Source organism: Telmatherina bonti, assembly GCF_933228915.1.
Source record: "Telmatherina bonti genome assembly, chromosome: 1".
Classification (NCBI taxonomy): domain Eukaryota; kingdom Metazoa; phylum Chordata; class Actinopteri; order Atheriniformes; family Telmatherinidae; genus Telmatherina; species Telmatherina bonti.
In genome coordinates this window covers 38,125,890-38,141,806 of record NC_136619.1, presented here as the reverse complement: position 1 = coordinate 38,141,806, position 15,917 = coordinate 38,125,890, and the positions used below count along the sequence as shown (strand labels likewise).

Here is a 15,917-nt window from a genome sequence, read left to right as displayed (position 1 = left end):
ACTGGTGGGAAGTTTGGGCAATCTGAAGGAAGGGAAAGAAAGTCCATCTTGGTAAGTATTATTTATTTATTTATTTATTTTATTTAGAATTGACGGGAGTGTATAGAAACTTCAACATCATGAGCACTTGTGACAGTAAATATGCAGTGGTTTCTTGAAGTTATTTTTCTATATGCAGTGTTTTTTTTACAAGAAGCATGTTTGCACCTGTCGGCCACCGTAGCGAAGGGATATCTGTGCGCGTGTGTGTGTGTGTGTGTGTGTGTGTAGATTTGCAATAAGTGGCTTCAGGCACATTAGGTGTTTGGCAAGTAACACCATTTTATTTCGAGCTGTGACATCCTGTGACTGCAGCTGCTTCAGTGAAATCTTCCAGCAACACTTTCTTGCTTCAACATTTTTTTTCTCTCACATTTTTCATCTTTTTTTTTCTGTTCTGTGAAACAGCTGTTGCATGGAAACATTGCAGAGAAGAAATCCCTTTGATTATGGCTCCAAGCACTGAGAAAAGGATGCCCGACCCCTGAGCATCACACTTAATACCGCACCCATATGTAGCATGTCATGCGTGACTGTTGCACATGTTAGCTGTGGGCCTCTGGGCGGTGTCACACACTTTCCCAGAGACACAGACCATGCCTTTGGGTGACCATAGTCTACATTATCCCTCTGTGTCTTCCTTGTGTGTCCCGTCCTGATTGTATCTCTCAGCTCTGCTCTGCAGACTGCCCACATTGTGTCACTTGTTTGCTGCACTCACACTGCGGCCCCCAGACCCCCTACTCCTAAACACAATTAAAAAAGATAAAGAAATGCAGCAGAGCTTATACAGATGTTTTATTAAAGAACCAGTCATTAACACAGCTGTGTAATGATGAATTATGCTTCCAGAATCTAGAAATGTGCCATCTGTGTACATGCACGTACAAACTATGGATGTTCCATATTGGCTTTTTTTTTTTTTTTTAATACCAATATCCAATATACCAATCTTTTTTCCAGCTCTTAATTTCAAGTACTGATACCAAGCAATGCTGATATTTTATTGAGCGAGTTGTGCCAAACAAACATAAATATCGAAAAACTATACGTGACATATCTTATATTTTGACATTTTGAGTTCGACAAGACGTAGCTGAAGAGTTTTATATACAATATGTGCATATTGTGAAAACGTTACCAGTACCAATATTACATACTACTTTAATAGGAACTCTTTTGCATTCATTCAGAGTTAAGAAAAAAAAAAAAAGACACTTAATTCTATGTACTAATTTGTTGCTCTGTTCAACCTTTAATAGTTTAGTAGAGAGCTGTCTGGAATTTGGATGATTTCTCCCCCTGGCTTCATCTTTATCTTGACATATCTGTGATATGTTTTGATCTGCAGAGCATGGCTAATTGAGATAAATAGCTTTGTGATCAGCGCTGATGACAGGATGGAGACCGGTTGGTTGGTGAGCCTGCTGGCTTTCCTTCTCCCACACTCAGATCCAGTGATCGGCTGTTTGTCAGGCAGAACAGTACAAGGATAGTGAGAGGAGGTAATTAGCTTGACTGCGCTGTGATGTGCGAAGCTTTCAGTTCAGGCTCCCCTGAATTTCCACAGAGGCCCTGTCTATACAGCTGTGCACTCCCTCAGAGGTAGCCACAGTCCCAGCTGCGGGTCTTCCAGAAGGATGACAGATACTGATACAGCACCTCAAAGCCCGTAGCATGCAGTTAAATTAACCCACATTCCAAATCTGCCTGTTTCACCTATGTGCTTCTGTGTTCTGGATAGTATATCAGAATGTGTGAATACTTGCCTCATCTGTGCAGTGAGAGCAGGACAGAGTGCCAGCTCAGACGTTAAAACCGTCCCACATCAGAGGAGGATTGTGTAAAGCTGTGGGTAGTGGAGCAGATTATGCATAGGATCTCATACCTAAGAGTTGTAGCACAGAGACACAAAATGCTTACATAAGGATTAGTGCCCACAGGAACTGTATGTGAACTGCATGGCTCCTGAAGTCGCTTCAGATCTTATGTTCTGGTTTCTGAAGTTGCTTCCAAGTCGGAAATAAAAAAATAAATAAATAAAAAAAATAAAAAAAACAGAATTGAAAACCTCTCATTAAGTTAACTGTTGAAAGTTTCTGGGAATTTCTGTTTCAATGTCCAAGACCAAAGCAGAATTATCCACCTTCCTCATTTTCATCTCCAACATAGTTGAACTTCAAATCGTTTTGCACCTTTTGAACTTCTCATTTTTGAGGTATAAACTCGCTTTTTGTTTTGTTATTATGAGTAAATTTTCATCAGCGGTTATTTTTAGTTAATTTAAAGAAGAACTAGTTAACATCAAGCTTGACTTTTGCTTTTTCGTCCTTAATAAAAGTTCAAAATTCCCCATATTTATTTAGAAGCATTGTTAACCCTTTCATGCATAGCAGACCTGTAGTGGACACATGTTTAAGAGATTTTTTTGTTGCATATTCATGAAGGAGGATGGTATTTTTGTAAATAAACCACGTCAGTGGATGTTAGTGAGTCATCCAATACGTTTCCACTCACTGGAGAAGAAATATATAAATATATATATATATGATATAATTGAACGTAATGTATTGACGCAAGTTTGCTTTTGCAATAAATTGGAAAATAAAATGATACAGCTTTATACAAGATATATTTTATATAAATAAATATATATATATATATATATATATATATATATATATATATATATATATATATATATATAAAGCTATATTTTATACAAGATTTACATAACATAATTATGATTGTATATTATTATAAATATTTTATAGAATACATACAAATAAATTATAAATCATGATAAATTCTAAATATCACTAATAAAAAATATAAATAAAACAGTATTGTTGCATATCTGTAGAGGTAGAATACAGTATTTTAAAAATGTTGCATTTGTTTTTTTTTATTTATTTAATTCATGCATGAAAGGGTTAATGTCTCTGCCATCTCTGACACAAACTATTTAAGTTTGTGAAAAGTTGTCCTTATAAACAGCAGATATTCAACAAAAAAACCCAGATAAATAGACCAACTGGGAATTCTGGGTTTAAATTTGAATAAAAATTCAGAAATTACAAGATGATGACTGTAAATTAACTGGCATGCTGCTTGTTGTAATAATAACATGTGAGTATTTAATAGTTTTTTGTTTGTTTGTTTTAAATGATTTATGGTTAAAGATGCTCAGATGTTTAAGTTGATGTCTTCCTGATGCTAGGGTGTCAGGCTTACTCTACTCATGCTGGATCATAATTTTGTCCTAATTTTAGAAAACTTATGAATATTTTGTTGCTGTTTTTGCTTCAGGAGCTTAATATGACAAACTAAAGATTCTTCAAGACTTGCCTCAAAACACATGCAGACGCTTAATGTTACACCATGTTACTTTCTAGCCTTGAAATTGAGAAATATGCCTTTCTCAATCATCCTATACATAATAAATGTCCCACTGCCATCCGCTCTGACATTTATACATTCCTGGAGCCATCATTGTCCAGCAGCACTACTAAGCAGAGAAACTCCACTTTACAACTCTGGGATCCAGCCTGGATCATCATCATCATGTTGCAGCTGAGTTACACTTTACACACCTGGCAACTGGATATCAACACCAAAGCTGTTTTGAATGGGAACCATGACGCAATTCACCAAAAACAATACCACAAGGAAATATAAAGAAACAAAAAGAAAGGGACAGAGCAAGAGATAAGACGACAGTCAGACTGACTTAGAGGTGCTGGAGAGAACTCTGTATACAGGTAGGATGCAAGACAGATGCTGAATCAGTTGCATGCCTCACTGAGAAAAAGCTGAGTTGAGTAGCGCTATGTTAATCCATCAAACCCTGAGCCTCTTTTGCTCCGAATTGCAGCTTTTTTTTTAGGAAAATGAGTGCATCTCTGCAACTACGTGGTGTATATGAATATGTTTTATGTCATAATAAAGGGAATAATTGTGAGATTTGTCAGTGTATAAAATAGTGTATATACAGTATGTCACCGTTGATGAAAAAGCCCCAATTTTGGGGCCTTAAGGACTCTAAGCTTTAATCTTCTCAGCTTTGTGTGTGTGTGTGTGTTAGAGATAAAACACAGATGCAGGGAAAATGTAAGGGGTTTGCTGTTTTCTCTCATGTTCCTCCGGCCAGATTTTGTATCAGTCCTTTACGTTACTGTGTCTTTAAGTGAAAGCCGAGAAGTCTCCCACATGGGCTTTACTTTCAGGGGTTTTATTCCTTTTTACTGTAATCATTGTAAACGCTGTCTGATGGCCTGCAATAAAGCAGGTTCTGTCAGGAGCCACATGAAAGGTGCACATCCTCAGAGTGTAATCTGTGGCCTCTTTCATCAGATGCATGACACATTACATTACAGCAGTAACCCACCAGATAGAACTTACGGGGTTTAAAATGTTTACAGTCAGGTTATCTGCTTGCAAAAGGAAGGAAGGTTGAAGTAAATCATCAATGTTTTATTGATTCAGTTTTATGAATTTTTCAGTAGCTGAGGAGTTCTTCAAATGCAAGCCAAGTCGAGTTAGAAGAAGCGTGCTGAGAGCACAGCTGTGAATGCAGGGTGCTTGACATGCGCTCATAGCATCCTTCTCATGCATCAAAGTGTACTTTTTATTTTCTTTTGTACAGTCAAAATTCAGTTTCCAGTGCTTTTGCCACTTTTTGTTAGTATGCTACTTTTTTTTTTTTACAGTTTTGTGGTAACTTTGCCACTTGCCTGGAAGAGCCTTGTTCAGTTATTTATTAGACATCTGTAAGTGTCTCCACAGCTGCATTTCTCAGTTTGTTGCTCTCTGCATTCGGCTTTTGATGGAAAAGTGACTGAATTTGCTCCATATCTTCTACTGTAGGCAAAGTGCCATCAGTGTTTGCTGCTAAGGCTTTGTTCTAAACATTCGTTTGACTCTATGAAAGCTGCGTGTTGTTTTTCCATTTCTAGTCATGTCTCAGTCTTCTAGCTTTGATTGTTGCTCAGCAGCTTTTCTGCAGTCCAGTCTCTTTCTTTTACTTTTCAACGCAGAGCTGCCTTGAGCAGCCAAAAGCAGGCTTGCTCCTCGGGGACGTCTTGTGCACTGGATTGCTGGCTTGCTGGCTTGCTGGCTGGCTGGCTTGTTGTGTGTATGTACAGATGACTGGAGGGCTGCAAATGTCAAAGCAAAGAGGACTGGTGACTTTCACAACAATGAAAGCAGATGACAGACCAGTAATATTCACAAAATACCACAATTATTTTGAAGTAAGGTGTGCAGGGTATAAATAATATTAATTATCAAGTCAATCAACAAACACCGACAGCTGCCTTTAGTCTGTCACATAATGTGGTTTTAAGATTATTTTTTTAATGCGGGGGCAGTTGACCTTGTCATGCACTGACATGACCTAGCATCAACAATAATTTACCTCACGAGAACAGTCTCACCCCCAGAAAGCCATTTTATCTTTTTCTACAGGTTTATGTTTGCGTGTAAAGGTGAAACTTAAGTTAAAGGCATGTTTTGGATAAACTTTATGTAGTAAAATGTAACTGTTTCATTTCTGAAATATGCTGAAGACAAAGTTAAATGACTTGGATTGCAGCTTTTTTTTTTTTTTTTTTTAGCTTTCAGTTAAATTGCCTCAAAAACTTATTGGGTTAGTTGAACTGGATATTATGTGACATTAAATTTAAAATTCACACCAAATCAGTGAAACAAATGTTCGACCAGATAATCATATTTTTAACATGATTACATTTGTCCTGCTTCCTGTAACCAAACTAATAAGCCGGCTAACAGACTTTGGGAGCTAAAGCTAATTTTGTATTTAAGTTGGTCCTTCATTATTTATTAAATCACTGTTTATTAATTCATAATTAAATCCACTGATTCTTGTTTCCACGGCTGTCACGAGAACGTCAGCACTGATAGGCTGTCACTGCAAAGTGAGGTGAAATATTTGTTCAAGATGAGATTATGGGCGGGCCATAAAGGGGAATTTGTTTTTACAGTTATTTTCTTGCTAACTGCATTTTTGTCCATCTTGCTATTGTGGATTTATAAAAATAAGTATGTTAGATGTGTTACTGCTGTTCTACCTTGTATCAATTACACTGCTTGTTACTTTATTGTCGTTGCTTGCATGTGATTTAGTAAGCAAACGTTTTTTTGGGTTTTTTTTTTCTTTTTTTTTTCTTTCTTTCTTTCTTTTTTTTTTTTTTAACCTGTCCTGTCCAGCATCTCAGCATACAGAACAGCAATCAGCATGCCATATTTTTGCCAGACAGATTTGCTCTGACAAGGGAGACATCACATGTAAATAGCTGCCCTTGATAATCTGAATATTTTTATTATCATGATAATTATTTTATTTTATTTTATTCATTTTATTTATTTATTTTTTTTTTTCCTTTTATCATTTTGCAATCATCGTCAGTCTTGATATGGCCGAGCTGGACCTGGCAGGGAAAGAGGAAAAAAAGAGGAAATGAAAGGAGGAAAAAGAGAGAGAGAAAAGAAAGGCTTGTCAAAGCTGCTAAAGTTACAGTATTTGCAAAACAATATAAAGTACTGAAAAAATACAACAAGACAAAAGTAGGATAGTGACAATATTCAAAAACAGACAAAAAAAGAAAACAGAAAAAGAAAAGTAAAAAAAGTAAATGAATTAATAAAATAACAATTACAATACCAACCATTATTAAACATACCTACAGAGAGTCATCAGCAACATTTACTAGGAAGCGGGGTGAGGGTCTTGGTGCTCGGGGGGCGCTGCTGGTGCACTGGGGTGCGGCCTGGCTGCCGCTCGGTGGCGGTCTGGTGATCCCGGCCCTCCGTCGGTGTGGGCTGGGCCCTCTGCCTGCGGGGGTGGGGGGTTGCTTCTGGGCTCTTGGGGCCGTGGGGCCCGCGCTTTGTCCGCCCTGGGTGGCCGGTGCCCGGCGGGGCCGGTCCTCGCTGGTCCGGGCCTGCTGGGGCCTGTTCCCCCTGACTGCAGGGGACTCTGGCTGGGACCCCCCTCTGCCGCCTCCTGGGTCGGTGCATGGCTGGCTCCGGGGTGGGGCGGTTGGGGTCTGCGCCTGGGGGTGGCTGCCGATGGCCCGGGTCTCGGGGGTACTCCTGGCGTGCCTCTTGCGTTTGTGTGGGAGGGGTCACCTTTTCCGGAACACGTTCCACTCTGCATGTTCTGCATGTGACACAGTCACCGAGTCGTCATGCAGTTTTATTCACTAACAGCAGCTAGTTTTCTCATTTCTGTTTGTTTCTCATTTATATTTAACTTTTTAGATTCATAGTTTAGTTACTATGATCTAAAGTATGTGTATGTATATGTGTTAATACTGGCGAGTGCGTATATGTTTGTACGTATGTATGTGTGTGTGTGTGTGTGTGCATAGAGGTGTGTGTGTATATGTATATATGTGTATGTATATAAGTGTATACATATGTGTGTATATGTATGTGTATGTATACGTGTGTATGTGTGTGTATATGTATGTGTGTGCCTGTATGTGTGTATGTATACATCTGTAGGTTGTTTTTTTCTTTTTGTTTTTGGGTTATTTTTTAGTTGGTTTTTTTTCCTCTCCCTTCATCTCTTTCACTTTTCTTATGAGGTGTTTTTTCTCCTTTCGCTTTCTGTCTTTCGTCTGTCCTCTCTGGTCCAGCAGTACAAACTCTACAATTGAAACAATAATACAAAATAAATATAGAAATAAAATAAAAATTCAGAAAGTCAAGGGGATCATTATATCTATAAAGCTTCCCTTGGCAGAGAAAATTTGCTCAGCAGAACACAGCATCCAGACCATCATTCTGCTTGCCTAAATGCTGGACAAGACAAAAAAAGAAAAAAACATTTAGTAGGAAGCAGATGAGAAGATGAGTGCTTTGTGGGCGTGCACGTGTGAGTGTTCAACCTGTGATCATGCTATCAAAGATCAGCTGAGTGCTTGTAGGGGAGCACGACCATGACCCGAGGTGTAGGGGAGGAAGCCAAGGCCCCCAGGGCCCGGCAAGCCCACCATGCACAGACCCTGGGCAGGCAAAGCAGAGAGAGCCTCCGTCCCCCGAGCCCAGAGCAGTGGAAGCCTCCAAGCAGGCACCACCCGGTGCGACGAGGCAGGGGCACCGGGTAGCACAGGGCGACGGCAAGCCGGCCCGGCGGGTGCCGGGTGCCGAAGCGCGGGCCGCATAGAGAGCCGGCAGCCCACAGGCCCCATGACCACCCGTATCCCCCGGCAGAGCCCCGGCCAAGACCCAGCGGGCCCCGCCCACCCAGAGCAAAACCATCGCGGGCCGGCGCCACCATGATACCAGGGGCGGGATCCCCAAGGACAAGGACACGTCCGTAGACCATCCCCCCAACAACCCCTCCCCACAACCCTCCCGCTGCATCCTATCCCCCCTCTCCAGCACCCTCCCCATCCCTCTCCCTCCCAAGCCCTACCGTCCCCAACACACCCACCCACCCTTTCCTCCAACCCCCCCCTCCCTCCCATTCCACACACCCCCCCTCCCTCCCACACACCCCCTCCCATTTAACCCTCCCCCTCCCTCCCAGTAGTAGTAGTAAGTAAACGTTAAACAGCTGTCTGATTTTGGCTATGTGTCTGTAACATGCTAGGTCAGGACCACTCAATTAGATCCTACAAGGGCTGCAATTCTGTGGGTTTTTAATGTCCCCCTGCTGCAATACATATGACTCAAATTAAATGGATCCAACATACATTGAAAACTTGCATGACTGTGAGCAGCTCTGTGCTAGCATTGCAGACTTACATAAATGCCTATAATCTGGTTCCTCCTTTTTTCACTGCTGTGGTTTGTTACTTCTAAAACGAGGCCTGTGTGCTGAATAATTCACATTTGTACAGCTTTATTTTTGCCTCCCATGACGATGAGGAGCTGTCAGTCACCGTGAAAAGACATGGACTGTCTGACAGACTCGGCGCCGTAACAAAAATCTGCAAACCACTTGGATTTCAGCTAAATGGTATCCAATAAATATATGAAGAAGGCTGATGAAGTCAGTCTTTACATGCACATGGGCCTGACAGAGAGAAAAGGAGGCAGGGGGCAGAAAAAAAATAGTCCTGATACCTTTTTGCAGCATATATGTATGAACTGTGTCGGTAGTATAATTTTTGTTTAGCTGTTGGCTCTTGATCATGTCTTCAGGCACAATCAATTTATTTATTCAACCATGTCACTCTAATATTTCAAATGAAGATTTGTAGTTGATTCAACTGAAAGCCTTTTAGCTTCTGGTCTTACTTATTTTGTGTCCTTTTTGGGTTTTTTTTTTTTTGTTGCTGTAACATTTAATGTTCTCTTAATATCATCATGTCCCTGACATCCTCTGATTAAATCCTGTTTGATTTTCCTTTATTATTTCTGCTACAAAAATGTTCAGTCTTTTAGAAATCATTGGTGTTTATACTCAGCCTGGCCAAAATTATCCTACAAAAAAAAGACACACACATGATTTCATCGTATGGTCTTTAGCTTTTACACACACACACACACACATATATGTATAAATAATATATATAGGCCCTGCGATGGACTGGCGAGCTGTCCAGGGTGCCTTTCGCCCTAAGACTGCTGGGATAGGCTCCAGCTTCCCCACGACCCTGAATTAGATGAAGCGATTAGGAAAATGAATGAATATATATATGTATAAGTATATATATATATATATATATATATATATATATATATATATATATATATATAGATAGATAGATAGATAGATAGATACATATATAGATATATGTATATATCTATATATGTATATATGTATATATATATATGTATATGTATATGCATTTATATATGTATATATATAATGTGTATATATTCAGATCTGCACAAGCTGCACCTCTAGTCTCTGTAGGCTAAACAAACTGGCTGCTCAACCAGTTGAGCTAGCGGAATAAACATATTTTATTATTTTTTTATTTTAAATACATGGTCTATCCTACAAGTAGTGTCGTTGACATCAACCGTCGCTGACTTTGAGGGAGACTTGAACCCTGCCAGTGCAGGTGGTCTCAGACAGACCAAGGGGTTCAAACCGTCATAATATGTGGCAGACACCTTGTTTTTCTTGCTGAGAGCTTGCGTGTGGTCACATGACTCTGAGGCTACATCTGATTGGTGAAACTGAGTCGTGATGATTGGTGAAACTGGCTGAATCTTTCTAGCTAGAAATGAATCAAATCTCGTTGAACAAAAAAAAAGAGTCAAGTGCTTTTAATGGCAGCCGATTAAAAGTCTTGTTCACAGATTTACAGTTTCTTACAGTAAAACTAATCTTAGTGGTAGTTTCCTTTTCAAAAAGTTATTTTGATAAAATAAAGCCGTTACCATCCACCTCTTAAGACGACGTGGTCCTTTCAGCATGTAGAAACCATCAGCAGTATACAGGTTTGCAGGATATGATGTCCATCAGTTAGAACTTTTGCTGTCTGATTAGATGTGTCGTATTGGTTGTTTTTCCCTAAACAGATAGCCAACACAATCCACTGGCCTGCTTGTTTCAGTTTGCTCTTTAACTATACAATCAGCGAGGTCCCCCCTTTAAAAAATACACGTAATCTTGATTTCCCAGCCAGTGTGGTTGTAGTTCTTTCTTTTTAAAACCTTCCACAAACAAATATTCTCATTAAACTCATGCTGGGATGCCGTATTAAACTCCACTCCCAGTGACGCAGAAATAAATCAGTGAGATTATGACCTTTAAATCAAGATTAATACCTTACATTGTTGATCAAGTCACAATAATATAATGATTTAAATGCACTAGAGGTAACATTTTTATTTGATGGCATTGTACATTTACTGTATTGTATTAAAACCGCTGTCTCTCCCCTTTCATTTACAGCCGGCGATTACAGCACATGCAATCATACAGACCTGCTAGAGGCGATTTATATTGCCGTAGTAAGCTGGAAAATGAGGGATTTCCTGCTGGCTTGCTCGTGTCTGGAATCTCATGGAAACTCAGCCCAGATCTGCTTTGTGCCCTTGGCAAAGGCTTGAGCATTGTACAGTAATGTGCTTATCTAGTCGAGACATGGTGACATGAGTTTTCCATATCAGGGCCAGACAGAAGTCCTCACAGGCCTGACTGTGTCTTGTGGTGAGCGAAGTCTCTCTGGACCTCATCTGAGCTCCTCTTCCTCACTGCCTCTTAAAGAGGCCATCTGTAAGACTTAGCTGAACTGGGGGAGGACCCACCAGGCTCCTGATTAAAGTGATGAGCTGTAAAATTGAGAGGGAGAGGGGTGTGACAGCTGGTTGCTGTCTGCCACACTGAGCTTCAACTTCTCTGTTGGGAGATTAACCTTCCTACTTTACCTGCTCCCCCAGTCACCATAAATATGTTTGTCTACATGACCCAGAGAGCGCTTTATACTGTAAACTGTAAGAATGTCCTACTTCGTCATAATATCCCATCAAAATCTCGATCTGTCCTTGTTAGTGAAGGATTTCTTTTGGTTTGAGCAGTATTACATTTAGACTCTTTACAGTTTAAATAGGAATTCTTTCTAGTTTTTCCACAGTGATTTACATTTAACAGACTGCAGTTCATCCAGACATATTGAAAAACCATATTTTCTAAAGTAAATGTAGGCAAGTCAAGGTAGGTCACATTTGTGTTGCACAATTTCCTACATAAGGCAACCTATGATTTGACGTGATAAAAGGAAACAGACAAGAATACACGCAGGGTGCTGCATATGATACGGCATTGCATAGATTCTATTCTACCAATGTTAAACATTTCAAATTGCTCCAGTTTTTCTCCAGTACACTCAACTGGGTGCATACATGGGTATATGTGGGTATTGTAGAGGCTATACATATATGTATGGAAAACAACATATATATGTGTGTATATATAATGTTGACCTGTCTGAAATAAATTAATTTAAAAAAAAAAAAAGAAAAAAACTGGCTGAACTCTACAAGGAAATCGCTAATCTTTCATTTATGTTTGATAAAACTTGCACTGTGATGAGTTGGCATGTTTTGCTTCTGACATCTTCCTACATTTTATTAAAGAAAGAAATCAGCTGGAGCATTTAAATGTGTTGTTTGCACAGATTTGTCTGGATACTCTGGTTTCCTCCCACATTCCAGAAACATCTTTCTTTTTTAAGTGTACCTGAGCCACAGATCACTCTGTACTGTTGGGTATCATAAGCTTATCACTACAGGGAGAAAAAAAAACTCCTTTGCACAGAATTGAATTGCTTAGTTTTGTTTGCAGCTTGAATCGAGCGCGACTCATTACCACAATTTGTTGGTATTGATCCTCGCTGTGAAGAGTTTAAACTTGACTGTATTGAGTGCTTACACATTAAATGCAGCTGATGCTATGTTTGCAGGTAGATTAATGTGGAAGTTGACCTTGAAGTGTAAAACAGTGCTCCACCTTTCCATATCAGTCAAGTGAAGTTAAATAGAGCTGAAATCTGACAGGATCTTCACATCATAAAAATAAGGGCTGTGTCTCTTCAGCTTAGAGTGGATGATCTAGTGTCTGACTGTGGTCAGGCAGCCTGCATGTTGAAGAAGTGGGTGGCCAGGGGAAGTGGCTCTCCATCAACTTGGCTGTGACAGTGGGGAGGCAGAGTGTGAGGACAGGCTGGCTACTGTCACCCAGGGGAGATTTAAAAGCTCTTTGCTGAGACAACGACAGGCTTCTCTCCACTGGACTGTCTGTCATGTAAAGCTGGCAGTATGGAAACTCAGGAGTTGATCGGTCAGATCTGCCCTCTGTTCAGGAGGCTTGGGCACATGTTTTCACCTCAGTGCACGTGCACATGGACTCATGAGCGAAAACCAAATAACAACTTCTCAGTAAAACGATGTTATTCCCTTCCACTTTACCAGAACTGTGTACCATAATTGTTGAATGACACTAAGGAGTTTGCAGCGGATCTTTTAAGACCTGTAAGCTGTCAGCTGCAGCAGCTGTTAGTCAGAATGGTGAAAAACGGAAAACTTTTGAGTCCCTCAAATTATAACTCTTAGCAGTCTTTCTCATGTCTGACACACTTCAATAACTACCTGTTCATTTACAGCTAATGTTTCACATATCCGCCTCCTCTATTATGATGTTCACCGTTCTGCATTATGACTTACTTGCCTCATCAGACCCCAAGGCTTGCTCAGTTTAGAAGATTAACTTAAAAATAAGTTCTATAAATTCACCCAAATACATATTGAATGGTCTTGTAAATCAGTTTTGTGGAGGACTAAAATGGCAACAAAACTAAATAAATACAAAACTAGAGAAATGCTTCAGACTAATGTACCAATAGGTTATAAGATAAATATAAAAAAAAAATCCTCATCTTTAAATGTGACTCATTTGATGTTTTTTTCTTGTCATTTTTAAAGTACTTTAAATGAATACCCCTATAGGTTTTTTTTTTTACTTTCCTCTTATTTCTTTAATCCTGTATTCATGTATGTTTTTTCTATTTCTTTATATTTTCCCTCATCATGTAAATGAGAGGGATGCGCTTTTAAGACTCGTTTAGGATCTATTGAGAAGTTCGCAGGCGCTAGGTGCAGGAATGCCTGTCCATGTCTCTGGCTGTCCCACTCGTCCCCTCGGTAACATGAGTTACAAGGAGCAGGTGGAATCACAGCAGTAATGTCTGACTTTCCACAGGAGATTGTACAGGAACATTTGCTGAAGGTTACAGTTGTAACTTTTGGACAATCTTCCCCAAACCTTCGTCTCTCTTCCTCCTCAGGCGTTTTATTACACTCTCAAAATCTGGCAGAGTTGTGATATGTAGAAAATGGTATCTGCCTTGCCAACACAAAATGTGCCAGTGAGTGTTAGCTTAAGTTTGTGTCTGTTTGTTTTCTGTTTATCTGATTCAAGCACTAAAGGAGAAAAACATCCTGTTTTTCATCCTGTTGGGAAAACCTTGGATTATACAGTTATTTGCATTTCTGACCACTTTACCACAGGTCAGATTAACCACCTCCTCTTTGTGCTTGTCTGCTCACATGTCTGAGCTGTTCTGAGTGAAAGTCTCATGTAGCCATTCGCTACCCATCCAATAGAAAAGTCACTGTTTTGTTGAACCACCTTCAGCTTCAACCACGAAATGTGTTTGCTATGGAGTCATTTCCACAAACTTCTGCAGTGTCACATTTCTAACCAGGGTTGCTTTGGTTTGTCTTAATGATCTTGAAGTGGGAGAGTCAGACCACTGCACACAGTCTTCTCCTGCAAATCCCAAACATTCTCATTAGGCTAAGGTCTGGACTTTTTGGCGGCCAATCTATGGAGGCTCTGTGGCAACCAATCCATGTGTGATAATGATGTTTCATGCTCCTTGAACCACTATTTCACAGTTTCAGCCTGATGAATCCTGGACTTGTCATCTTGGAATATGTCTCATCACCTGATGGAATAACCTGGTCATTCATGTGGTCAGCTGACCTCATTCTTTGGACACTTTTGTCCTTTGTGTTTCATTTTATATTAGGCCTATTTTCTATTGTTTCAATGTTTCTGTAAAGCACTCTGAATCACCCTATTGTTGAATTGAAACTAGCCTTGCTGTAATGTTTGTGAACTTAGGGCACATTCACATCAACCTTTTTGATTCGAATCTGAGTCCGTTTGCTCAGAAAGTCCGCTTCATTTGGGAAAATGTGAACGCACCAAACGAATTCTGATTTGGACCAAAGAAGCGGACTCAGTTCGCCTACAAACGCAGGTCTCTGCCTGTTTCAAGCAAACCAAAAACAGGAAGCGGACTGCAACAAAGTCACTTTCTGAATTTGACGTAGCATTGCATTATGGGTAAATACATAGCGATTGTGTTAAGAGTCCTCTGCTTCGTCTTGTTCATCCTGCAGTCATCGTTGCAGTGTATTTCTGCAGCATACTTGCATAATACAAACAAGAGAACCCAAAACAGCGATAGTTTCGTGCTCTTTGTTTAAATCGCAATGTAGTTTTCTTCTTCACATGGGTCTTGTCCTCTCTTGTGCTACCTGTTAGTGCAGCGCCACCTTTGGTGGAAATGGGGATATATTGCTGTAAAGGCTTGGTGCGTTTGACCAAAGTGCAGCGTGAACACAATCTCTGTTCGCATGGATACAACTGAGCCAAGTCCCCAGTCGCACAGAGTCTAGCGGACTATCCTGATGTGAATGCACCCTTACACATGATCAACTGCAGCAAACTCAGATTATAATCTGGTTTGCATAGCAGACAAGGTGTGTTGAATTAGAGATACACTGGAAACCTTTCAGACTGTGGGCCTCATAGGACTGAGTTGATCAGGCCTGGTGAAGCCTTTCCCACTTAACTAAATATTTGAATTTGAACAAGCAAGCATGTCATGTTCATGGTGTATAGGTTAGTAAAATGAGTAAATTAAGAGGGATAAGAGTAGAACATTTTCATCCACTGTGTTTTGCGCCAGAGCTAGAACCACTAATCCTGTTTTATTGCAGAGGTGAATTAACTGCTTGCATGTTAATCCACATGTTGTCATGCTGAACACAAGCAGCTTGGCGTGTCGGCCAAACAGGCTAAGCATATAACTTGTTATAGTCTCTGTAACTGGACATATTTTATCATCTTGCAGCTCAATGATCGATTAAAATCATCATCATTTTTTATTTAGATATGGACAAACGATGGACAGCGTGATAGACTAGAATCAAACTAATAACCCATGTTGAAGAGATCTACAACTAAGCACCTGAATTTTGTCATTTTTGCCGATTATTTTTTTCTCTCCTGACAGTTTTTCTTCACAGAGGAATACAATTTGTTTTTTGTGTGATAAAATACATGCCTATATGCGATGTTTGTCATCATACTTTAGGGTTAG

General features: G+C 39.9%; 1 protein-coding gene across 1 annotated transcript in view; it reads left to right on the top strand.

The window, feature by feature from the left end:
* Positions 1-15,917, top strand: part of LOC306756389 (protein kinase C-binding protein NELL1-like) — a gene marked incomplete at its 3' end in the record, with an annotated part of 316,128 nt that overhangs the window by 32,805 nt on the left and 267,406 nt on the right. The gene's annotated exons all lie outside the window — the stretch shown is intronic.